The 27,057-nt window shown below is 40.3% G+C and overlaps 1 pseudogene; it reads right to left on the bottom strand.

The window, feature by feature from the left end:
• The window catches only part of LOC127421247 (collagen alpha-1(IX) chain-like), a 66,560-nt pseudogene extending 40,920 nt beyond the window's left edge, over positions 1-25,640 (bottom strand).
• Between the last annotated feature and the right edge of the window lie 1,417 nt (positions 25,641-27,057).

The raw sequence follows: 27,057 nt of genomic DNA on the forward strand, positions 1-27,057 counted from the left end.
CAAGTCGTGCTTCCCCAAATACTTACCATCCACTGCATCATGATGTGTCGAAATGGCGGCTACATACACCTTCGGGGTGGAGGGGGACAGCCGCCCCTCCAGCCTCTCCTGCAGGAAGGAAAGCACCAATCCGACTGCGCATCTCTGGGGGTCTTCGCTTCGGGAAGAACACCATTTAGCGAACAGACGCCACTTCAAGGTATACAGGCGCCTTGTAAAGGGGGCCCCAGCCTGAGTGATCGTGTCTACCACCACGCGTGGTAGGCCACTTAGGTCTTCCGTGTCCCATCCAAGGGCCAGAGGTCACGGGGAGCATGAGGACCACGTCTGGGTGGGCCAGTAGGGTGCTACTAGGACGACCTGCTCCTCGTCCTCCCTGACCTTGCACAGGGTCTGTGCAAGTAGGCTCACTGGGGGAAACGTGTATTTGCATAATCCCGGGGGCCAGCTGTGTGCCAGCGCATCTATACAGTGGGATTCCTCGGTCAGGGCGTACCATAGCGGGCAGTGGGAGGATTCCCGGGAAGTAAACAGGTCTACCTGTGCTCGACTGAATCAACTCCAAATCAGCTGGACCACCTGGGGGTGGAGTCTCCACTCTCCCGAGCGTAACCTGTCGTTGCAGTGCTTCTGCTGCGGTGTTGAGGTCGCCCGGGATGTGAGTGGATCGCAGCGACTTGAGGTGCTGCTGACTCCAGAGGAGGAGATGGCGGGCGAGTTGTTACATGCAATGGGAGCGTAGACCACCTTGACGGTTGATGTACGCTACCGTCACTGTGTTGTCCATCCGGACCAACACGTGCTTGCCCTGAATCAATGGCCAGAACCTCCGCAGGGTGAGCAGTACTGCCAACAACTCGAGGCAGTTGATGTGCCAATGCAGCCGCGGGCCAGTCCAGGAGCCGGCAGCTGTGTACCTGTTGCATATGGCACCCCAGCCCGTCTTGGAGGCATCCGTCATAACCACGACGCATCTGGAGACCTGCTCTAGGGGAACCCCTGCCAGTAGAAATGCAAGGTCGGTCCAAGGGCTGAAGAAGTGGCGACAGATCGGCGTGACGACCACGGTGCCATGCCCATCTCGGGACTCGAGTCTGAAGCCAGTGCTGAAGCAGTCTCATATGCATCAACCCGAGCGGTGTGGCCACCGCTGAGGATGCCATATGCCCCAGGAGCCTCTGAAAAAGTGGAACCGCTGTCTTCTGTCCGAACGCCTTCAGATGGCTCAGAGCTGTGCACGGTCGTTCGTGATGCGCGCCGTCATCGAGACTGAGTCCAACTCCAAGCCAAGAAAAGAGATACTCTGAACCGGGAGGAGCTTGCTCTTTTCCCAGTTGACCCGAAGCCCCAGTCGGCTGAGGTGCGTGAGCACCAGGTCCCCGTGTGCACACAACACATCCCGAGAGTGAGCTAGGATTTGCCTGTCATCGAGATAGTTGAGGATGCGGATGCCCACTTCCCTTAGCGGGGCAAGGGTTGCCTCTGCGACCTTCGTGAAGACGCGAGGGGTCAAGGACAGGCTGAAGGGGTGGACCTTGTACTGGTACACCCGGACCTTGAAAGCAAACCGCAGGAAGGGTCTGTGTCGAGGTAAGACCAAGACGTGGAAGTACGCGTCCTTCAGGTCTACTTCCGCGAACCAATCTTGATGACGGACGCTCGCTAAAATGCATTTTTGCATCAGCACCTTGAACGGGAGACTGTGCAAGGCCCGGTTCAGTACTCGCAGGTTAGGTCCTGGGACATCGAAGCACTTACCTGGCTCCTGACGCCCACCATAAGGTTGGTCGAGGAGGGGGAGGAGGAATATCATCCCCGCAGTCCATCGGAATCAACCCGGTGTGGGCATGTTTGTGCCACAGCTGGGCGCACAGGGGTGGGGGGTCCGCTGCTGGAGTTCCAAACCTGCCAAAATGGGATGGTGGACGGCGGTTGTGACGACGGCCGTGCGCACCTGACATGTGAGCCAGGGAACAAGGAAACCACTCTTTTGTTGAAGTTTTGGGTACCGCAGCCTCTTAGGCATGCGGTGACAAAAGATTCTCCTCCGGGGGATGGAGTGGTCTGTCTACCAGCTGCATAGAAGCGGGTCTCCTCATGCCTGGGTCGCCCATCTCAGGGGCGCTTCGTAGCCTTCCTAGGGTTCTTGGCAGCCGGCCATGAGACGGGTGCGTCTGCTTCCTGCAGTGGGCTCCGCGTTGGGGCCGGGTCGCGGGGGTGGGCTGTGACGGAGCCGGTGCTGTTGCTTCAGGAAGATGCCCTTGGTGACGAGCAGACAGGGTGTGGGGTCTTGAGCCGTGCCGGGGCAGGATGTGTTGAATAGCCTCTGTCTGCTGCTTTACCACTGAGAACTGCTGGGCAAAGCAGTTAGACGATGTCACCGAACAGGCCAACCTGGGATATGGGTGTCAAGGAACCGTGCCTTGTCAGCTTCTCTCATGTCGACCAGGTTGAGCCAAAGGTGGCGTTCCTGGACCACCAGGGTGGACATTGCCTGCCCGAGAGACCGCGCCGTGAACTTCGTTGCCCGGAGAGCGAGGTCGGTCACTGAGCACAGTTCCTGCATCAATTCTGGGTCAGAACTACCCTCGTGCAGCTCTTTTAATGTCCTGGCTTGGTGTACCTGCAGGAGAGCCATGGCATGCAGGGCAGAGGCGGCCTGTCCAGTGCACCACAGGCCTTAGTCACCAGAGACGATGTAACCCTACAGGCGCTGGAGAGGGGTCTCAGGCGGCCCCACCAGGTGGCGGCATTTTGCGGGCACAGGTGCACCGCAAACCACCTTATCCACCTGGGGAATCGCAGAGTACCCCCTGGCAGCCGCAACATCGAGGGTAGTGAGAGCGGAGAAGCTCAGAGACCGGGTCCGGGCAGTGAAAGGTGCCCACCACGACCTTGTGGGCTCCTCATGCACCTCTGGGAAGAAATGGACCAGGGCAGTGTGCGGCCGTGAGCAGCGCTCCGGGCCCAGGAACCAATCATCAGGCTGCGAGGGTTCATGGGGGATGGAGGGTTCCACTCCAGCCTGACACACGCAGCCGCCCGGGCAAGCTTGGCTGCCAGCTGCGCGTCAGGCTGCGACTGGGCGACCGCACCCGAAGGTTGGAGCCCAGTCGAGTCCTCAGCGTCAGACTGGACAGCCCGCTCTCCGATGCTGCAGTTGAGAGCGCATCCACTTTGCGAGCGCCGAAACGAGATCGTGAACTCACCCTGAGACGAGCCGGCGGTCTCATCCCAGTGGGGCAAACGAGCATACTGGGGAATGGGAGGTCCGTGGGGAGTTACCCGGCGGAGTGGCTCCCATTGGGGTCCCCAAATCGCCCCCAGTGTTAACCGACATGGCCTTAAACCCGTAGGTAGAAGGACCGAGGCTGGGAGCCGCTGGGGTGGTCTTTCCCTCTAACGAAGGAAAAACTGCAACCACAACGTTGCCATGGTCACGCTCTCGCAGTGAGAACATGACCCGTCCACGAACGCTGTCTCCACGTGGGCAGCGCCCAAGAACATAAGATCGCGATTGTGGCCATCAGAAGTGGAGAGGTAACGACCGCAACCAGGAAATACACACAAACAGAGAGGCATCTTTAAAAAGACGCTCTCCGTTAATGCCACTCTTTTAGAAGGGAAAATATACTCTTTCAGTAGGGAGAATATACTCTTTTAGCTGCTGAAGCGCCCAGGGGCGTTCTCTGCACTTCACCAGTGCAAGAGGGGGAAAAGCCACTGTAATGCTCTGTAAATCCAACAGCTTTTCGAGGTGAATGGATCGGCAGAGTAATTCAGGTTGCTGAACACAACTGCTCGGCTCCGAAGAGAAAATCTGAATGAGTGGTTGCATACCAGCTCCTTTTATACCAGTATGTCCAGGGGAGTGGCATGCAAATTTCACTCGCCAATTCCCATTAGCCTTTTTTCAAAAAGCAGAGGTGTTTGGGGCTCCCAAGAGTGACCCCTAGTGTCACTACATCGACACAACATCGAGTGAGTGACAGATAGGGAATAAAAGTTTATAGTGAGCAGGAGCTGTCAAGCTTCAAAAAGGACAAATACTATGAAGCACTATTAAAGGTTCAGTATAAAGACAACATAATAGCAGTCCATATGACTTGTGCATTTTATTCCAAGCTTTCTAGGGCCATAAAATGGCTGTGTTGTATGGACTACTTTTATGTAATTTCTATAATGGATTTTTTTTTTTTTTTGTCTTTGGACCTTGACAGCAGTGGTCAATATGAACTGTTTTTGTATAGAAAAGAGCAGCGTTATGATTCTTGAATAAAATATTGTGTTAAGATTATACTGGGAGAAAAAAACAATGAGGGACAACTTGAGGGCAGTAAATCATATTGTGTATTTTATTTTTGCTAGCAAGCTGACACAGTCAGGTCATTTTACAGATGCATCAGTGATGAAAAGAAATTCAAATTATATTCATCTTTTCTTTGAGGCAGCACAAAAAGGAAGAAAAGATGACTGAAACAGGCAAATTGCTAGCAATGCAGACACAGTGTTTGTCTTGTACTGTGTGAACTCTAAAAATACATGTATCTTTTAAAACCAAAAATTATAAAAACTAAAGTGCATTTCAAGCCATTATTCAGAAAATTATCACATTCAATGCCTTCACTATATTAAAGGACCAAAGAGGACCATTATATCTGTGACCTCAACACCCGTGACCCTCCACCCCCAAAATGGTTATGGCCTTGACTGCTAGGAATAAAATCTCACCTCTGTTATTGGCTGATCTCCAAGGAAATAGCCATGCAGTACAACCACAAATTCTATCAAATCTCGCTCCAAGATACAATCATGAATTGCAAACGGATCAGAGCCAAGTGCACTTTCATCTTCAAAGCTTCTGTCTTGTTTGTGAGTTATTTCAAAGGGTCATGTCTGACTTTCATAGCAGCATGTTTAAGAATCAGAGCCCAGGCTGCAAGCCATCAACAACACACCATTTGAGGATCAATTACACTGTCCAGCAGACCCCGTCTGGGTCTGACCCAGTGTGGCGTTTTAACAGGCAGAGGTGCTCTGAGGGAGATGTTCTTACAAATGAAGCCACAGAGGCCCTTAACCAGCTTGTAAATGGCTCAAGGAAAGGCCATAAATATGGTTGGTTAGTAAACTAAATAAGGGAGACTCTCTCGAATAATCTCAATCTCTCTCTCTCTCTCTCTCTCTCTCTTCAGAATTTACATTCTCTTTTTATTTCTTAGTCTCCATCACTCACACAGGGGAAACTGTAAAATGGATATGAACACAAAAATGGATATTAGCACTTCGAAAGACAAGCTGACTCGCCATTTACTAAAAGTGAGTTTATATTTGATTATAGACAAATTGCATGCAAAGGCCTGACAAGGGCTTTTAACATCGAACATGCTTTTACGTCTGTCTGTGCTGTTTCTTTAAACCTGGGCTAGCCATTTTGAATGTTGTGCTGCTTCTAGCTATTTTTTGGCATCTCGCTGTTTTTTTCAATGTATTGCACAGGAGCTCCAATAATTTTAGGCACAGTATCGTTAAAAAGAACTTCAGTTTTTAAAAATGCATCTCAAGACACCACCATTCTCTTGTGTCTATTTAAAAAAAAGTGTCTATTTTTTTTTTTTTTTTGCTGCACAAAAATGTGTTCACGCTAACACTCACAGATGATTCAAAAGAGTTCAGCATTAGCACATGTTGCTAAGCTAACGTGACACTCTAATAAGCATAAACCATTCATGGGACACACAAATATCCGGGGAAATATTTGTGTTAGTATTGGGGTTTTTCCACCTGACAGGAGAAAATTGTAAAGCAAAACAGTAAAGAGTTATTTTTCTCTAAAATAATAATAAAATCACAGGTGGCTTATCACTTTATTAACCTCTCTTTTATGTTTTCTAATAAGACTGTAGATTAAAATCTCACACACGGCCGTTAACCCTTAATGAGTTTTTGCATCCATCCTTGACGGTTCTGCCATGTCTTGCTGTTTTTTCAGGAGAATCATATTTCTTAGGCACTATGTCAAGTTAAAAATAACTGTAACTTTTTAAAATGTGTCTCGAGACACATTAAGTGTGTCTGATTCCAAAAGAGTTTAGCATTAGCACGTTGCTAAGCTTTGTGCTGTTTGTATATTAAAAACATTGTGCCATGTCTGGCTATTTTTTCACCATCTGGAGTGCCACAATTTTTAGACACGTGTCAAGTTAAAAAGATCTTCAACTTTTAAAACTATAATTTCATTGCACTGTGTATAGCAAGAATGTCTTCGATAAGACTGTGTTCAAGCTGTGTCTGAAAGGACTCTCAGGTAGTGCATGAATTTTCAAAGTGTAGTATCATCCAAAATGGAACACAAACCGTTTTTTACTACTCTCTAGCACTCTCTGTTATTTAGCTGACGATAGTGACGTTTCAAACACATGCAATGTTTTGCCACTAGCTTTAGCTCGTTAGCCAAACTCAGTTCAATTCATAGATCTTAAATAATGTACATATTTACAAAGCGTGAGGAGATGGTAAAGCATTCAACTCACAGTTGCAAGGTGTTGTCTTCACAAAAGTGTCGCTAGTAATAACACCATTATTTACAAATTAGGGGCTAGGTAACTGCCCCTTCTGATATTTTTTTTTTTCCATTTTTTTTTTTTTTTTACAATTGAAGAAGTACATCATCCAGGTACTCGTACACTTCTTGTTGTTGCATTTTCAGTGTAAACATACTACTCGAACTAATTACACAAAACAAATTGTGCAGAAGTGTGCAATTTGGGACACACCTTCACAACTGATTCTAAAAGAATTTAGCATTAGTACATGATGCTAAGTTAAAGTGATACTCTACTGAGCATAAACCATACATGGCACACACAAATATCCAGTGAAATATTTGTGTGAATACTGGGATTCTCAATCTGAAAGGCGAAAATAATTAGTATGTATAATCTCTTAAACAAGCATGATTTTTATGGGTACTTTTTGCTCATATGGTAGATCATGGCACTATGGTCATGGGTTTATACCCAGGGAACACACGTATAAATGCTAGAAGGGCTGAGAAATAGGCATACATAAATAAACAAATAAATAAAACTTTGCAGCCGAGCCAAAATGGGACTGTTTCTGTATCAAAGACAGAGAGACTGACTGGCTCTATGGGCCGTCTGGGCATGAAGCTCAGGCAGATGCCATATGGGTTCAGACAAGTTGCTTTTTGTATTATTAGAAGCTCTTCAGAGGTGAAAACACCTGTGTGTGATCTGTAATAATGCAACACCTGAAACACTGCATGTCAACAAGGTTATGTGTGTGTGTGTGTTTAAATACAGCACGTGACATTTTTAGCTTTGGTCGTGCTCACTGATACATATATTAATTTTAGTGTACTTTTGAGTCGTCGTACATTGTGTGTGTTAGGTCACCTAAAAGCATTCCCAGCTTTTCTCATGTGTGTGTGTATGTACAGTTTCATGAGTGATTAAGTTTTTATTACCTGGTTGGAATCTGGAAGTTTGCCTCGCGGTCGAATCTGTACGCCACCTGGAGTGGAGTGGAACCTTCTACCTTTCTGACACCTCTCATTGGGATCACATCTAACTGAAACTGTGTGATCAGATCAAATCCTGCCACACACACAAACACACAATTTTACTATCGTGTTACATAAAAAAATAAAAATAAATAAATAAAAAGGAATGCTAATGGATTGGTAATGGAATTTGGAACCATTCTTAAAGGGATTAAATAAGAATCCTCCACAACTTTGTTTACATTGGGAACACATTAGATTTGTTCATCAAATCTGATTTTTCAGACTGACTGTCCACACAGTTATTTTGAAAGTGATGAAATTTGATCCATTTGTTCATATGACAGAGTGGCAACAAAGTCTCGTTTATCTACATCGTTTGCTATAATAATGGCATATGATTTCAAACCACCTAAGAATATGGTTTAAATTGCATTTGTTGTTATGTTGTTTTTGCCATTCAGACTACAAATATATATATATATAAACCAAAAACCAGATGTCTGATAACTTTGCAAATTTATTAAAAAGAAAACAAAATCTGAAATATCACACTGGCATAAGTATTCAGACCCTTAACTCAGTACTTCGTTGAAGCACCTTTGGCAGCGATTACAGCCTCAAGTCTTTTTGGGTATGATGCGACAAGCTTTGCACACCTGGATTTGGAGATTTTCTGCCATTCTTCTCTGTAGATCCTCTCAAGCTCTGTCAGGTTGGATGGGGACCGTCAGTGGACAGCCATTTTCAGGTCTTGAGATGTTCGATTGGGTTCAAGTCCAGGCTCTGGCTGAGCCACTCAAGCACATTGACAGAGTTGTCCCTAAGCCACTCTTGCATTGTCTTGGCAGTGTGCTTAGGGTCATTGTCCTGTTGGAAGGTGAACCTTCAGTTCAGTCTGAGGTCCTGGGTGCTCTGGACCAGGTTTTCACTAAGAATATCTCTGTATTTTGATGCGTTAAGATTTACTTCAACCCTGACCAGTTCCCCAGTCTCTGCAACTGAAAAACACCCCACAGCATGATGCTATCACCACCATGCTTCACCGTTGGGATGGTATTGCGCAGGTGATGAGCGGCGCCTGGTTTCCTCCAGAAATAACGCTTGGAACTGAGGCCAAACAGTTCAATCCTCATTTCATCAGACCAGAGAATCTTGTTTCTCACAGTCTGAGGGTCCTTTAGGTGCTATCATGTGTCTTGCACTGAGGAGAGGCTTCTGTCTGGCCACTCTGCCATAAATCCCAGATCGGTGGAGTGTTGCATTGATGGTTGTCCTTCTGAAAGATTCTCCCATCTCCACACATGATCTCTGGAGCTCAACCAGAGTGACCATACGTTTCTTGGCCACCTCTCTTACCAAGGCCTTTCTCCCCCGATTACTCAATTTGGCCGGGTGGCCAGCTCTAGAAAGAGTCCTGGTTGTTCCAAGCTTCTTCCATTTAAGAATTATGGAGGCCACTGTGCTCTAGTGAACCTTCAATGCAGCCGAAATTTTTTTTAAGCCTTCCCCAGATCTGTGCCTCGACACAATCCTGTCTCTGAGCTCTGCAGGCAGTTCCTTTGATCTCATGGCTTGGTTTTTGCTCTGATATGCATTTTCAGCTGTGAGATCTATATAGACAGGTGTGTGCCTTTCCAAATCATGTCCAATCAATTTAATTTCCACAGGTGGACTCCAATCAAAGTGTAGAAACATCTCAAAGATGATCCAGAGAAATGGGATGCACCTGAGTTAAATTTAAAGTGTCAAAGCAAAGGGTCTGAATACTTATGTCAATGTGATATTTCATTATTTTATTTTTTTCTTCTTTTAAATAAATTTGTAAAGTTATCAAAAATCTGTTTTTTGCTTTGTCATTATGGGGTATGGAGTGTAGATTGATGTGGAAAAAAAATAATAATTTAAATCATTTTAGCATAAGGCTGCAACATAACAAAATGTAAAAAAAAAGGGGTCTGAATACACTGTGTGTGTATATATATATATATATATATATATATATATATATATATATATATATATATATATATACAGAATAGAGTCAAATACGATAAACAAATGAATGATACGATGAACAAAACAAAATACTTAGATAAGATCTTTCAGGACTGACTGCCATAATAACTGAAAATTAGAATTTCTGTTTATCCAGAAAGATCGTAGTTGATTCCTAGAAGTTTTCGTATTTGATCACTTTAAGATCGGTTCCAAATTACGATGAACTTTCATTACCATTCCTTTTAGATGTTTTGACAAAGCCAAGTAAAATGCAGACTTTACGGCAACACTTACAATAAGGTTCAATTTGTTAACATTAGGCTACTAATGCATAAGGTATAATGAAATAACCATGAACAAATAATTTTTTTCACAGCATTTGGTTTAATTTCTAACTATTTTTATATATTTATAATATACTGTATATAATTATATATTTATCATTTATATACTGTATACTATTGTTCATTGTTAGTTCATAGTGCATTAACTAATGTTAACATACAGCTCTGAATGTAAAATAATGTATGAAGTAAACATTAACCAAGATTAATGAATGCTATAAAAGTATCATTCACAGTTAGTTTGTTAACTAATGTAGTTAACTAATGCTTAGATAACTGACTTGATAGATCATTTAGTGAAATTACAATGCAACATTTATGCATTTATGCACATTATACACATATGCGCCTTGCTTTTCTTCATAACAAGAATCTATACAACTGTTTACTTCTCAGTAATTGCATTTCAGTCTTGCCACTAAAACTTGCTTACGCTGTTTCTAGTGTGTGCAGAGCAGCACATGTTTGTGATTTGAGGTTGCACCCTCCGCATTATTTGTTAAAAGCGAAGGAGTTGCAACCAATTAAGATCTTGCTGAGCTAGAAGTGTTTCCACAGCAGAAAGTAGCCAGCCAGAGACCAGAGTTTTATTTGTCTCATTTGAGACCTGAAGATGACTTAAAACAAAGTGAATATAAGCTTCAGCATCTTTACGTAATAAAACAAACAACTTAAAGCTGCTGTATTGTCTGCAGCTGTAGGATGGCATACAGCAGACAATTAAAAGCTATTTAAACAGTAGGTAAACAATGATCTGAGATATTTGTTATCATTGTGGTGACATAATCATGCTAATACTGCTTTTCTGTGTGGATAATTATCAGATTTGTTTTTTCAGCTAAGGACTTGAGATATATTCTGTACAGAAATGATCTCAACATTGGCTTTGCCATACTGTATATATGCTGCATATATGCCTAATGCATTTTGTATGTAATATGCAATGCCCAACATTCTGAAATGCATAGATACATGATCAGAACACAGCTCATCATGTTTTTCTCGGTAGCTTGATTTTACCTGGAAGGTCCTCTTGTCCATTCTTCATGGTTGGGCACACTGTGTCGCCATCTAATCTGTTCAAATCCAGCTCTGAAAAATTCATAAGTGATCAGAGTGTTGTTTCAAGCCTGTCTGCAGCGACATATCACCAGAGATTACTCTCACATTGCACATTAGAAACAGTGTGTAAAATTGTGACATTGGCACAATGTTTCACCCATCCTTTTCATTACACTGGAAATCTGTACAATTATCTTTTACAAAAGTTACGACAGCTGGGTCACTGTCTCAACAGGGTCTCGTATTAATAGAAACGTTACATTTTTATATATATTTTTTCTATCAGTAACCACATGAAGAGACAATGTAAGACATCACTATTCTTTATAGAGAAGCTATAATATTCACAAGGCTTGGGTTAAGAGGGGCCCCGCAACGGTCGAACAAAAGAAACCATAAAAAATGATCACGGGCCTGAGGGGTGATGAAAAACGACCGTGCAGGATTTACAGCAGGAGTACATGTTTTTCGGAGTGTGCGTGTTGTGTGGGCCTGAAGGACAGATTGCAGAAGGTCTGACTGACAGATACAGATAGTAATCTGTGCTCATTTTTATTAATCTAATATAAACAGATGATGAGAAAACAAATGCGACAGACACTCCATCCATCATATGGACAGTTTTCTCCCACGAACATTAAACCTTTATCACTGAAGGTATACATTACCGCTGTTTCTGCTGTACGGTTTACCATTTAACTGTCTGATACACTGCAAAATAATCGAAAAATGGTGTCCTGAAGTTTAAAATGGATTTAAACCATACTACTCACACTATTTCATTTAAACTGTACGCAATATGATAACTGGTAAATTTCTGAATTAAACATGTATGTAATGAGGTCATGTGACAACAATACTACAGCATACTACAGCTACATGTTTGAAATGTTTGTCATTGTATAATTTGTCTAGTTTCACTATGTTTAGAAAAAAAAAGCAGCCAATAAACAGTGAATACTGAATACAGTGTACAAAGTATTCAGTAAGCTATTACATTCTGAATATATTATGATTGGTTTTTTGGTTGTTGTTGTTGTTTTTATAGCTAAACAGATGTATCTATTTAAATAAAAGCATTTAAGAAGCTAAAAAATGTGTTCAGAATTATTTAATTTCATTGTTCCGTGAAACCTGACTGTGCATTTTGACCTTTTTATTTTATTTTTTTTACATTAGATACTTATATTTTAATACAGTATTCCAACATAATGTTAGCAATACATTATAATATAACACTGACTTAATATAAATAAATATACATATTGAAATATATCTATCTATCTATATATATATACACTATGTTGCCAAAAGTATTCGCTCATCTGCCTTTAGACGCATATGAATTTAAGTGACATCCCATTCTTAATCCATAGGGTTTAATATGACGTCGGCCCACCCTTTGCAGCTATAACAGCTTCAACTCTTCTGGGAAGGCTTTCCACAAGGTTTAGGAGTGTGTTTATGGGAATTTTTGACCATTCTTCCAGAAGCGCATTTGTCAGGTCAGACACTGATGTTGGACAAGAAGGCCTGGCTCGCAGTCTTCGCTCTAATTCATCCCAAAGGTGCTCTATCGGGTTGAGGTCAGGACTCTGTGCAGGCCAGTCAAGTTCTTCTACACCAAACTCGCTCATCCATGTCTTTATGGACCTTGCTTTGTGCACTGGTGCGCAGTCATGTTGGAACAGGAAGGGGCCATCCCCAAACTGTTCCCACACAGTTGGGAGCATGGAATTGTCCAAAATCTCTTGGTATGCTGAAGCATTCAGAGTTCCTTTCACTGGAACTAAGGGGCCAAGCCCAGCTCCTGAAAAACAACCCCACACAATAATCCCCCTCCACCAAACTTCACAGTTGGCACAATGCAGTCAGACAAGTACCGTTCTCCTGGCAACCACCAAACCCAGACTCATCCATCAGATTGCCAGATGGAGAAGCGTGATTCGTCACTCCAGGGAACGCGTCTCCACTGCTCTAGAGTCCAGTGGCGGCGTGCTTTACACCACTGCATCCGACGCTTTGCATTGCACTTGGTGATGTATGGCTTGGATGCAGCTGCTCGGCCATGGAAACCCATTCCATGAAGCTCTCTACGCACTGTTCTTGAGCTAATCTGAAGGCCACATGAACTTTGGAGGTCTGTAGAGATTGACTCTGCAGAAAGTTGGCGACCTCTGCGCACTATGCGCCTCAGCATCCGCTGACCCCGCTCTGTCATTTTACATGGCCTACCACTTCGTGGCTGAGTTGCTGTCATTCCCAATCATTTCCACTTTGTTATAATACCACTGACAGTTGACTGTGGAATAATTAGTAGCGAGGAAATTTCACGACTGGACTTGTTGCACAGGTGGCATCCTATCACAGTACCATGCTGGAATTCACTGAGCTCCTGAGAGCGGCCCATTCTTTCACAAATGTTTGTAGAAGCAGTCTGCATGCCTAGGTGCTTCATTTTATACACCTGTGGCCATGGAAGTGATTGGAACACCTGAATTCAATTATTTGGATGGGTGAGCGAATACTTTTGGCAATATAGTGTATATATATATATATATATATATATGCAGTATATATAAAGATTTTATTTAATATATTTCAATATGTATATTTATAGTCATTAAATATATATATATATATATATATATATATATATATATATATATATATATATATATATATATATACATATATATATATATACATACTACCGGTCAAAGTTTTTGAAACACTTGACTGAAATGCTTCTCATGATCTTAAAAATATTTTGATCTGAAGGCGTATGCTTAAATGTTAAATTAGTTTTGTAGACAAAAATATAATTGTGCCACCATATTAATTTGTTTCATTATAACACTAAAATGTAATTAAAAAAAACTTTTCAAAACTTTTGACCGGTAGTGTATATAATATATATATATATATATATATATATATATATATATATATATATATATATATATATATATATATAATATAATATTATATTTAATGACTATATATATATATATATATATATATATATATATATATATATATATATATATATATATATACCATAAATTATATTTAATTGAACAAATCTACAGTATATCTATCTATCTGGTTATATAAATATAGATATATTAATATATTACATTATTTATATATTAATAATTTTGATTTTATTTAGTTATTTATTTAATTTATTTTAATGACTGAGATGAAACGTTTACAGATGGCAGACAAATTTATATATTAATATAATATTATAAATATATTAAAATATATTATATTTTTTAATATGTGTTATTTATAATATTTAATAACACTGCATCATTTAATATAATATTATAATATTAAGATTATATTGTACAATTATAATATTATATTATTATATTAATATATAAATTTGTCTGCCATCTGTAAACTTTTCATCTCATTCATTAAAATATATTAAATAAATAATTAAATACAATCTAAATATTCAATATCTAAATAATTTAATTGAACATATTTATATCTATATTTACATAACCAGATAAATAGACAGACAGACAGACATATAGATAGATAGATAGATAGATAGATAGATAGATAGATAGATAGATAGATATAATTAAAATATTTAAATATAAAATATTTAAATTTTAATTAGTTATATATTTAATTAATTTTCTCCATTAAATAAATGTTTACAGATTTACAGAAATGATGGACATGTTAAGATCACATGAGTTTACTGTATTTTACCAAATTGCAATGCACTAAACCGGTATTTAACATCCACCATTATTAAACATACAGTATAGTTTTATTTTTATATAATGTATGTATATAATATTAATAAAAGTGCCACTGTATTACCATTTGATATCACAGTACTGACAGGAAATGTGGACTTTAGTTAGGTTTGACTCCTTGTGTAAAAAAGAGACCAAAACTGCAGCACTTCAAATAAGAGAGTTAAAAGTCATTAAATTATAGCTGGGGCCCACAGGGATGTCAGGGGGAGACTTCTTTTGCTGATGCAGCACTTTACACAGGTAGGCTACAGTGTAAACCAGTGGTTCTCAACCAGGGGGTCGGGACCCACTAGGGGGCCTCAGCACACTTCCAGGGGGGCCTCAAGATCTCTTAAAAGTATTTAAAACATGATAGATTATTATAATTTGTATATAATTCTTATAATTCAACTTACTGAAAATGCTAAAAATGTAATAACTCCCTTCAACAGCTTGCTTTTTATGAAGAATATACAGTTCTAGACATTTCTGGAATCACAAGTTTTAAGGAAATATCTTATAATATAAATATCTAATAGCCTACATGGGGGGCCTTCGAATATTTTCTCTGACAATGGGGAGCCTTGGAGTCATAAAGGTTGAGAACCACTGGTGTAAACGACAGACTGACAGCTGGAACATTTTTGAATGCCTGAAATAAACAAGCATTATTAAGAGGTACCAGGGTAAATAAAGGAATTTCCTGGTGTTTTTACAGTGCTGTTTATCCCAGAGCACAGAGCAGCGTGAGAGCACTTTAAACTCTCATATCCTCTTGTGTCATTTTAAAACCACCCATTATCACAAATAAGGGACTATGCTGAGACTGAAGCCACAGCGTTTGCAAATTTGCCGGCATGCAGTACATGTAGGCACACGTGTTTATACGGCCCACAGAAATGCTTACGGTAACATGGTACTTAAGTGTGGAAGGGTTGAGCAGGACCACACACTAATTGCAAACATTTAAACCTGTAAATGTGCGTTCACATTAGGTCTGTGCCAATACAATTGTACATAAATATATCGCAGTACATCTTCTCACAATATACTCTCTATTGATAATTAATCAATATTTCTATTTGTGCATTCATATCACATCAAACATTTCAATATTGAAAAGGCAGGTCATCCAAATAAGCGTAAACTCTGAGATCGAAATTTTCCGGAGTGGTTAGAGAAACTTCTATAAGGTGCGAAAGATCGAAATGAAAAAAAAAAAAAAAAATAATATATATATATATATATATATATATATATATATATATATATATGCATTCTTATAGGTAGAATGACAACCTCAGTTACCATTCATTTTACAGGAAAAAAAGTCGATCAAATGAAAGTGATTGGTGAATAAGGCTGTCATTATGCCTAAAACTCCTTTTGTGGACCTTAGGAAAGTCATATGGGTTTGGAACAACATTAGGGCATAAAAAGCCCTAATGGAATTTTAATTTTGGGGTGAACTGTGCTTTAATCCCTTTTATTTCCCTCATTCCATTTATTAAAGATACATTATTGGCTGAAACCTAACAGCAGAAAAAGTAGAAAGATGTATTAATAAAAAAAGTCAAAAGAGGGATTATAAAAGCAGTTTGTGTTTTTTTACAAGATAAAATCAACAATTGTACTTTACTGGGTTACATATAAAGACATACTAACTTTCTAGAAAGATACTCACGAGCGAGAGCTGGTGCACACAGTAGCACAAAGAGAAGCGTACGCGTTAAACACTCTGCTAACGGCCACCACCACACCAAACTCCTGATAGAGAGAATGAAATAGAGAGAAAGAGAGACCATTCAGCATTACAAAATATAATTCTCACAAAAGACTTTTTAAAAGTTTAAGAAAATATGTAGAAATAGCCAAAATTCAGGATTAGGGGTCACCAAATCTGCCATCGATAAACCTATAACGATGGACCATTCTGAATTGTGGGTGCCCCCTCTATGGTTGAGAACGAGAACAGGTTCTTGTTGCGAAGTGGTTCAATATTTTTTCAATATCGAAAATCGGTTCTGTTAAATCCATATCCTAAACAATTGTCTCTAATGAGCAGGTTCTTTAGAATCTATTACGCGAAACATACAGTGCAACCACTGTTGTCCAATTCCCTTAAAAATGACTCCTATGCGCCGGTTCTTTAGAATCTACTTCTTGAAAAAGACATTGCGACCACTGCAGTCCGATTCCCGAAATGATGACTCTTATGAGCTAGTTCTTTCATATCTACAGCACAAAACAGACAGAGTGGCCAGTGTAGTCCTTTTCCAAAACCAATAACTCCAATGAGCCAGTTCTACTGAATCTACTTCGTGAAACAGACAGTGTGACCAGTGCAGTTCGATTCCCGAACAAATTACTCTTATAAGCCAGTTCTTTAGATTCTACAGCACGAAACATACAGCGCACCAGTGTAGTCCGATTCCCGAACGAATTACTTTTATGAGCCGGTTCTTTTGAATTTACCAACATCGTCTGATGCTACGAACACTGCGTGACTGTGGCAAAATTTTAGTTAAATAAAATTATGTGGTTCATTACATGTCTCAGGGCAGTTCTGAGTTGAAATGTCCACTGTGTGGCGCTAAAAGCGAGTGAAATGTTCTACTAAACAGATTTTTAAGATTAATGTTCTATCGAGACTGAAACCTACCACCCTACCCTAAACCTTAAAACTCAACCTAACCGATAGGGTCAGAAAAAGCAAATGTGACATGAAAAACAATTTCTGAAGCAACCATGTCATTTTGTGGTGCTTCTATGACACTTTTGGCTCACGTGTGGACCCGCGTGATCTTCAGGACTCGTATCCCGGTCCTTCCTATCGCATATGCAACACTCTATCAGTTGAGCTTCCGTGCAATTTGATCACACTTAAACAAGCTTTGAAATGTAGTTGGTTATGTAATGCAAATGTTAAAATGAGTAATGCGCTATAGTAAAAGTATTTATATGTCATAAGATATCATTGTATGAGGAACAGAGAGAAAAGTAAGTGTTTATGAACTGATAATCTGCCGTTTTACTCGTGATTTGAGTGAATGGGGATAAAAGTAATTGTTGTTTTAGCGCCTCTTTGTTCACTCCACCAGAAAATTGCCGTGTTACGTACAACAGGCAACATAAAAATCATTTTTCAAAAATGTAGTTATTGTAACATGATTCTAGGACCAGGTTGCGAATGCCACTAGTGGAGAAATATGAGTCGTCAGAGACAGTAAAAAGGCAACTTAACAAACCAATTAAATTTAACAATTTAATCCTAACTCACACAATCTCCTTTCTTGATTTCATTCTACAAATATGTAATGTTGTACATAAGGCTTGTGAGACTTCAATCAGGCAGTGCAGTTACTGGTTGTTCAGATGGCAATGTATAGTTAAAGATACACGTGGGTTTTGTTGTAATCAGCTGAATATTATACCATTTATATTAATTGAATTAATTATTTATTTTGTATTTTTTGTTTGTGTATTTACTGTTTATATAATACAGTATATAGCTAGGATCAATTACTGGATTGATGCATCTAAAAAGTGCCATATTTCTTCCTCAAAAGTACAAAAAGAATTGTTAATGGAACCTGAATCATTAAGAAGAATCAGAACTGAAATTGTTAAAATCCTTACAATTCCCATCCCATCTGGGTTTAAAACAGAAATGTATTTGGTGGTCCAGGGCAGTGCTGATGTATCTGCGTGGGTCTCAAGAGTGCAAATAAATTCATATATACAAATGTGACAGCGGAGAACACTAACAGGAAGAGAGGAGAAAGGACATGAGCCATGCGGAGACAGAGAAAGACAGAGGGAGAGAGAGAGACTTCCTTTTGATCTACCCCTAAGCCACTTGTCCACCTCAGCATCTCTGAGCATGTGTGTGTGTTATGTTATGTTTAATTAGCTAGGGAGGCACAGGAAGGTGACAGGAACATGTTCTTCTCTACAGTAATGATGAATGTTTCATTCTCTTGGGTCAGTGATAATCTGGCCCACAATGTGCACCTTCACATGTACACATCATACACACACTCACGTTTACTTGGTTATATAAATGGGGACATTCCATAGACTTCTATTGTTTTTATATAAAGCAAATTATGCTGGCTGGAATGAATGAACATTACATTTATATAGCACTTTTTTCTGACACTACACTCAAAGCACTTTACACAATGAACAGGGGACTCTCCTCAAGAACCACCAGCGTGCAGCATCCACCTGGATGATGCAACAGCAGCCATAGTGCACTAGTACACTCACCACACACCAGCTATTGGTGGAGAGGAGAGAGTATAGTTATTAAGCCAGTTAATGGATGGGGATTATTAGGAAGCCATGATTGAGAAGGGCCAATGGGGGGAAATTTGGCCAGGACACCAGGGTTACACCCCTACTCTTTACAAAAAGTGCTCTGGGATTTTTAATGACCACAAAGAGTCAGGAACTCAGTTTAACATCTCATCTGACGTACGGTGCTTTTTTACAGTATAGTGTCCCCATCACTATCCTGGGGCATTAGGACCACACAGACCGCAGGGTGAGCACCCCCTGCTGGCCTCCCTAATACCTCTTCCAGCAGCAACCTTAGTTTTTACCAGGAGGTCTCCCATCCAGGTACTGGCCAGGCTCCACCCTGCTAAGCTTCAGTGGGCAACTGGTCTTGAGCTAGAGAGTGATATGGCTGCTGAATGGTTGGCTTGACAAAGCCAACAAACGGTTCTCCACTTTAAGACTACATTCACATTAATCCGGGTAAATGTTTTTGAAAATGCTCTCCCAAACTGATACATTTGAAAAAGCTGTATTGACGTTGTAGTGTGGACTTGGAAAAGGAGATATTCAAAAACAATAGGTTTGTTCGACTTGAAAGGCACCTTGCCTTACCGTTTGGCGAGATTTGCTGGTTGCATTGGGGGAGGAGTTAAAAAGTTGAAGCTTTTGTGCTTCCCTTTGTATACTGAACCTACATCAGTCACGGCAGATAATGTGTTGTTTGTTTTCTTTAATGCAGATGAAGTGAAATTCAGATAGACAGAGTTTTAAATTTTACATGTCATAACCAGAAGCATTATTCATTTGAAAAGATTATGTGCTATTTAACAGTGGCCTGTGGTGCATTAACCAGGTACCCCTTCAATCAATCTACCCCCCCCCCCCCCACCATCACATTGCCCTTCCTGTTGTCTGTTACGTCACATAATGTAAAAGCCATGCTGCACTGTACATGTGCATGTCTCGTGTTTTTAATGAGAAGTTCCATTAACTCATGGAGGAGATATGTGCTGCGAGTCATCCGAAAATCCAGCAGCTGCTTTCAATGCAACACATATGCTCACTCTGCATTTGGTTTGAAAGCATTCAAATCTGCCACAGGATAATTATAGTCTGATGCATAAACTCGTGCCTTGATTGCTCAATTGGACGGTGCCATCTTTGATATTTACTTTAGTCACTGTCACTATGGCTGCGTCCAAAACCAAAGGCATCTATGCTGCCTTCAAAAATTTATCAGATGAAGGTAGACAGGATGTGACATGAACATTGGATTTGGATGTACCTTGGTCCCTTCCTACCTCCGTATACAGCCTCCGGAGGCAACATTTTCCTAGTTTTGGACGCAACCTATGGTTGCAGGTGTTAGAATCCGGTTGAGACTTAACATTGACTGTTTGAACATGGCCTTGTTCTGCTGTCTTTTTTACAGTACATACCTTTTTATTCGGGAGCAGCACTCAACGGAGCCTGTTGACACGCTGATCATGAGAGTCTCTTTGACTGAGCATTTATGATCGCACACATCGCAGCAAAGTGCTATTTAATACAATGCCTTCGGTGTGAAAGTCCAATAAAAGCCCATATTATTTTAATACCAATAAAGGTGTCAGTATTTTAATCTTTTTAAATTGTTTGTTTTTTTTAAGAATAAACATGATATTACTATGAAACATGATGTACTGTGATAAAAACACAGATTTGTGAGAGTTTTCGCTAAACTGGAATTGTTAGAACAAACACCTTGATAATGGCATGCAAACATAATATTCTTAGTATTTTGTTTTTTGCCAAAGATTGATATAGCAGTAGCAGTAAGAATAGTATGTGAAGTATGCCAATGCAAACTCACATGAAACATACCTCACTTTGGTCATGTTGTGAGTCTGGCCAATCATAAATAAGCTGTGTTGTCATTAGAGCTTGTACAGCCGCTTTGAAACAACTGTGCCAGCTGAGCCAGTGTTTTTCATGTGATCATCCTGTTTTCATGTGACCTTCATGTTTCATCATGTGTTTATTAGTCTTGTCTTTTGATTGGTTTTGGTTCATTATCTTGTCATCCTGTTTATTAGTTCAGTCTTGTCTTTGGTTGTCTTGTTATGTTGTTAACCTTTAGTTTGTATATTTATAGCCCAAATGTTCTCTTGTTCTTTGTCGAGTATTGTTACTGTAGTGTTGTAGTGAAGTCCAGTGCAGTCCAGTCCAGTCTTTTTTTTTTGTTGTTGTGTCTAAACTTAAACTGCATTTGGGTTCTGCAACTATCTTCTGTTCCTGCCTGTCCTGCATTGCAAAGTTACAGAATACTCAACCTCCATAATGAGCCCAGCAGTAGTGCTTATGCATCTCCACCAGGGGAATCGTCCGCTCTAGGAATATGTTGTGGACTTTTGTAAGTTTTTTCACTTGGTGGTCTTTGGTGAGCTTTCACTCAAACACTTTATTTTCATGGTGGCTTGGGTGAGCCACTGTATTCGTTGTTGGAGGTGTTATTAATTTAACTCAGGAACTCAGCACTCCTACAGAGGCCTCCGGCCACCCTGACCTCACCCTCTGAGTCACCGGCTGCTCTGACCCAGCCTGAGTCTTCTAATGCCTTGACCTCTGAGTCCCATAGTGCCTTGACCTCTGAGTCCCCAGCAGCTCCGCCCTCAGGATGCCCTTGCTCCAGTGGACTCCTGTTGCCTCGCCACGTCACCCGAATGGTCCACCCTTGTCTCTAGCACATCCCTCGTCGCCTGGTCCGTGGCCAACACCATGGTCTCCTGGCAATCTGATGCCTTCTCTTGTCTCTTTTCCCCCTGTGGGCCTCCACCCTGGTCTCCTGGCCATCCGCCGGCTCCACCCTGGTACCCTGGCTGTCCCTGGCTCTGCCATGGTCCCCTGGCCATTTGTCGGCTCCGCCATAGTCCCCTGGCCATCCACTGGCTCAGCCCTGGTCCCCTGGCCATTTGCCGGATTGCTCACCGGATCCACTGTTGGCTCCCCCCTTTCCTGATCACACATGGTCTCCTGCTTGTTGCCCTGGCCTACCCTGGTTCTTGTTTTGGGGGTCAGGAGCCACCTATTAAATGGGGTCTATGTCATATGGGAACTTTCCCCTAGCAGCCAGAGGAGGTTGGACCTTTATTTTGAAGTTCATGTTCCTAGTCCTTGCCATGTCTTTGGGTTCTTCTAATTTTTTGAATTGTGTGTCCTCCTTTCCTCGCTCCTCCATTCTTGAGCATGTGACCCGGAAACTGATCAAGTTCGCCATCATGAAAGAAGTATAAATTCTCTAAATGCACCGCGAGGAGGCAAGGATCAAGAATGAAGCTTCCCAAGGGTGTTTGAGTGAGGAAGCACAGGTGGTTCCTAAGTGAAAGTCTTTTTGGTCGAAGCATCTGATGCATGCATAAATTATCTTCCCCTTTCACATATGACACAACAGTTTTAATTAATGTTTCACCTTTGTAATTTAAATAAACCATAATTGTCACATACTTTAACAGTGCATCTTGAATTACTAGTTTTAATTGTGAATATATTAATAAGTATACTTTCAACAACATAACGGCAAGAGCTTCTAAGTAATGCAGTAGTACAAAGATGGCACTTTGAAGTGACGTGTGAGTGAGCAGGACATACCATTTTACAAATCCATCTTGCTTTGATTCATCTGTCCTCATTTCTTTCCTTGCATCCTTTCCTCGTTTCCTTAGAGGGAGGAGCTAGGAAGTGAGGTAAAGAAGCAAGGAAAGGAAAAGAGGATGCACAAGAAATGAAAAGCACCCTATGTTCTGTGTTTCCTGGTTCCTGTCTTTGTTATGTGATTATCATGTTTGTCATGTTACCTTTATGATTCATCATGTGTTTATTAGTCTTGTCTTTTGATTGGTTTTGGTTCATTAGAGTTGTCATTATCGTGCGTTCAGACCAGAGCAGGCGAGAGCGTCAAAATTCGCTCTGGCTGCCCTGTCAACAACTCTATTGAAGATTCGTGGACGCTCTGACGTAGTTGAAATAGGTGGCAATGTTCGTTCGGAATGCTTGGTTTTGTGAACTATATTTAAGGGGCCTCAAAACATCCAGACATGTCGACCGGTATCTTTTTGCCGACCTATCACAAGTAGCGTATATCCTCATGAAATCTTTTAAATGTGAAAAGTAATAAATCGATCGATGGCAGAAAGTAATTAAATATAAAAAGACAAACGCTGATGGTATAAATGTGTTACCGATTGATCAGGCAGCATGGTTTTGCATGCTGTGGCGCCAAAATTAGCATGCAATATATTATATATAATATTATATAAACCGTAATATCCACTTCATCAACTCATTGGCAGACCAACAATTTCAGATACCTTTGTCCACGCATTTTTTTTTTTATATCCCTGTAAGCAAACAGGGACAGATCGTATATTACGGAAAACCCGCCAAGGCAATCATTAGTTTCTCCTCCATTTTGTCTTCGGAACTATTGTTTGGTGGGAACCAAAGTTTACACTGTTGTGTTCTCTAGACTTCGCTAGAGCGGAGCACTTCTATATTCCAATAGGTTGCCGCCGAACCACGTCAAAGCTCATTACCATAATGTTGCCTGCACTTGAACTTTCCTCTGACGCCCAAGACGCGCCGGCCACGGACGCGCCGCTTCTCGCCGCCGAGAGACGCTGGCTGCCATAGAAAATGAATGACTTCCGGTTGATCTGATGCTCTCGACGCCTCTGGTCTGAACGCACCATTAATTCAGTCTTGCCATTTGGTCTTGTTATGTTGTTAATGAGATGTTTGTTTATATTTTCTATCGATCATATCAGCAGTAATTAATCATATAATGATCAAATGATGAAGAGTTTTACAACCTGGCATATATCCGAATGTCCCCCAAAGGAAGGTTTTGTCACCATGAACTTTTGCAGCATGGTGGTACTTGTTTGGAATTTGGCACATCGGATCCAAATTAGGGTGGAAAAAAAATTCAGAACTTATATGCAGATTTCCCTTGTGATTACATTTTAATTTAAAATCTTGATGCTGGGATACAATTTGCATTTATGGATATGTTATTTTTTAACAACTTAAATACATACAATGACAGATTTGTGGGAAAAAACACAAACACGAAGTGAATAAATGCATTTGTGTCCTTACATGCATCCTGTTGGCACAGATGCTGATTGCTGACATAATGATCGTGTCAAAATTATCCTCTCTTTCTCTCTCTCTCAAAGCTTAATCTCACTCCCCTTGTCAAATGCTTCTGCTTTGTAAGCTATTGTTCTATTATTAAATACAGCTTGTATTTTTCAGTGGCAGATGTTGTGTTGAGGCAGAGCAGTAAATGACAGTTAAACAAAAGAACCAGATCACAAAAGAGCAAAATTATACAACTTCAGAAATTTGACATTTCATGACGCCAGAGACATTTCAGATTTAAAAGCAAGAACATGTGCAAATGAAGTCAACATGTCCATTGAAATGGAAGTGGGGGGAATGTTGATTACCACAAAAATTACTTTTGACTTGTCTTTACTTTTTATGAATTAATAAATAAATAAAAAAGCATAAATCTGGGTTACAGTGAGGCACTAGCAATGGAAGTGAATGGGGGCCAATCTGTAAACGTTAAAATACTCACATTTTTATAAGTTTAGCCACAAGACGAAAACAATGTGTGTGTTAACATGATTTTATTATGATAAAATGGCTTACTACACTTATCTGTGTAAAGTTATATCGAATTTTACAACTTTGTTGCCATGCCGTGGCAATGCCGTAAACACTAAAACGACCGCTAAAATGACGTTTTAAACAACTTTACAATTTTTTAATTATTTTAAATTTGCACTGTGCAGCATTAAAAACAAGCAAATATAGTGCCTGGTTAAGTTGGCCAGCGTTCTGTACTGTATGTAAATAAGATGCAGGATGTTGCATAAAAATAGCGCATACTAAATTGGTTCGACTGTTTAGTAAATTCCCCCTAAATCTTTAACTGCAAGAATCTGTGATGAAAGACTCAAGGGTTAAAAGACCAATTAACAACACAAAATGCTGGTGAGGCACAATTTAGGTTGTAGATAAGTGTGCTGGAACACTTAAGAACTCAACAAAGGGTGAAATTAGTTTATCAGAGTGAAATTAGACACCGAAAGCTTAGGGAATAAAACAAGGAAATTAAATTCTGTACCATTCCTCCTCAAAAAGTCTCAGTGCCTAAGAGCATTCAAAACACATAGGCCTAAACCACTTTAAAAAAGCAGCTTAAACCAGCCTAAGATGTTTAAGCTAGTCTATTTTGCTAGTTTTAGATGGTTTTTGGAGCTAGTCCGGCTGTAAGTCTATCTGGCCGACCAGGTAAACCAGCTGAAAACCACCTTGACCAGGCTGGGAGACCAGCTAGACCAGCTTAAACCACCTGTTTTTTTTTGTTGTTTTTTTTTTTTTGGCAGGAAACAGGAGGTAAAAAAAAAAGCTCAAAATGAGTTTTCAAGACCTCAAATCTCTCGTGAGATTTAAAGAAGGTCACCAGATCTTACCTGCTCATGCTGAGATAAGGAGCCATGTTTCTGTCCCTCAAAGGGGATGAAAGAACCTGAATGGATGGAAAAGTTTTGTCTTTTGGTCCAGAGATGTGTTTTCCCCCTCCAATCTGTTCTCAGCGGTGCCAAGGGCCTCTCTGACTGAAGACGACCTGTGCAGGAGATGGCAAACGTTTGGGACACATTAAGTTTTTTTTTGCAAGGGCAGCCTGGCTTTGTTCCTGGCATTCTATTGGCTGGTAGAGCTCTGAGGGGTGGTGGCATGGTTTTATAGCAGATGTTTAAGTGAGATGTTGAGCCTCGGGCATTACAAGCACCTTTTTCCATTTTTGCACAGGAGCTAATGACACATGTTGCGCATTGGTAATTCTGCTAATGGGAAGCCCTACTGCAGGGAGGCCCTGTCATAATCTTCACAACTTTAAATCGTATGCTCAACTTAGTTAATAAATTAGATAAAACATCACAGAGTGTTTCTTCAATGGCAGGCAATTTCATGTTCAAGGGATTGACGTTTAATAAAACTAACAGAACTTTAACATTAAAAGACTAGCAAAGAAACTTTTTACCAGGCTTTCATCATTTATTTTTGGTACTTTTAAATGCTTTCTATGTATAGATTTTATTGTTTTAGCCTTGTCATTGACCCAGACTTTCAATATTAAATTATGAAACTCCATCATAAAAATGCAAATGATTACATATTTGAAACTAAGACAATCTAAACAAAGATTGTAATAAAGTTAAACCATTTCAATATTTATTGTGTGAAAATGGTTCCTAACAATCCTTAAAAAATTATGCATGTCTCAAAGTTGTGGTGTCATTTCCATCACACCAAACAATCTAGCCCCTAATATATATTTTTATTATTATTAAAAAGTTAGTGTACTTGTTTTAACCAAGACTACAAGTGTCAGTGAAGAGTATGCTTCAGATGAAATATGAGAAAAGTGAAGTTTGAGGAAAACAAAGAAAAGTACAATCAAGCAGTATTTTTGCCAAATTATGCAAAATGTGTGAAAATATTTAAAGCTGCACTACGTAACTTTTGGCCCTCTAGTGGTTGAAGCATAGAACTGCATATTACTTGTGGAGGAACACTCTTTTGGTAATTACGTGAGCTGGGCTTTGGCTCTGCTCTTCTGCGTGGATGAATCTGATGGTTTGAGGAATACTGGTGTAATTTTATGAGAGCGAATACCACTAATAACAATAAAACTCACCCCCTCCTCTCAATAAATAAATAAATAATGAAAGGAAGAAAAAGACGGATATCCGAAAAAAACAAAAAAAAAAACAAATATGTCTTATAAGCACGTAAGTAGCACACCTTCCGCTGTAGTTTTGACACATTGAAAACGATTGTTTCAAAATAAATAACATTACAAAAGTTAGGCAACAATGACATTAGACATAACGATTGCTAGTCATATCAGATAAAGTCAAAAGATGGAAACTATTATAACTTAGCAAATATACTAAAGCCCTGCACACTGTATGATTTTGGCCACGATTCTGCCATCTGAGACAAATTTTGGGAATCT

The sequence above is a fragment of the Myxocyprinus asiaticus genome, chromosome 30 (assembly GCF_019703515.2).
Source record: "Myxocyprinus asiaticus isolate MX2 ecotype Aquarium Trade chromosome 30, UBuf_Myxa_2, whole genome shotgun sequence".
Classification (NCBI taxonomy): Eukaryota; Metazoa; Chordata; class Actinopteri; order Cypriniformes; family Catostomidae; genus Myxocyprinus; species Myxocyprinus asiaticus.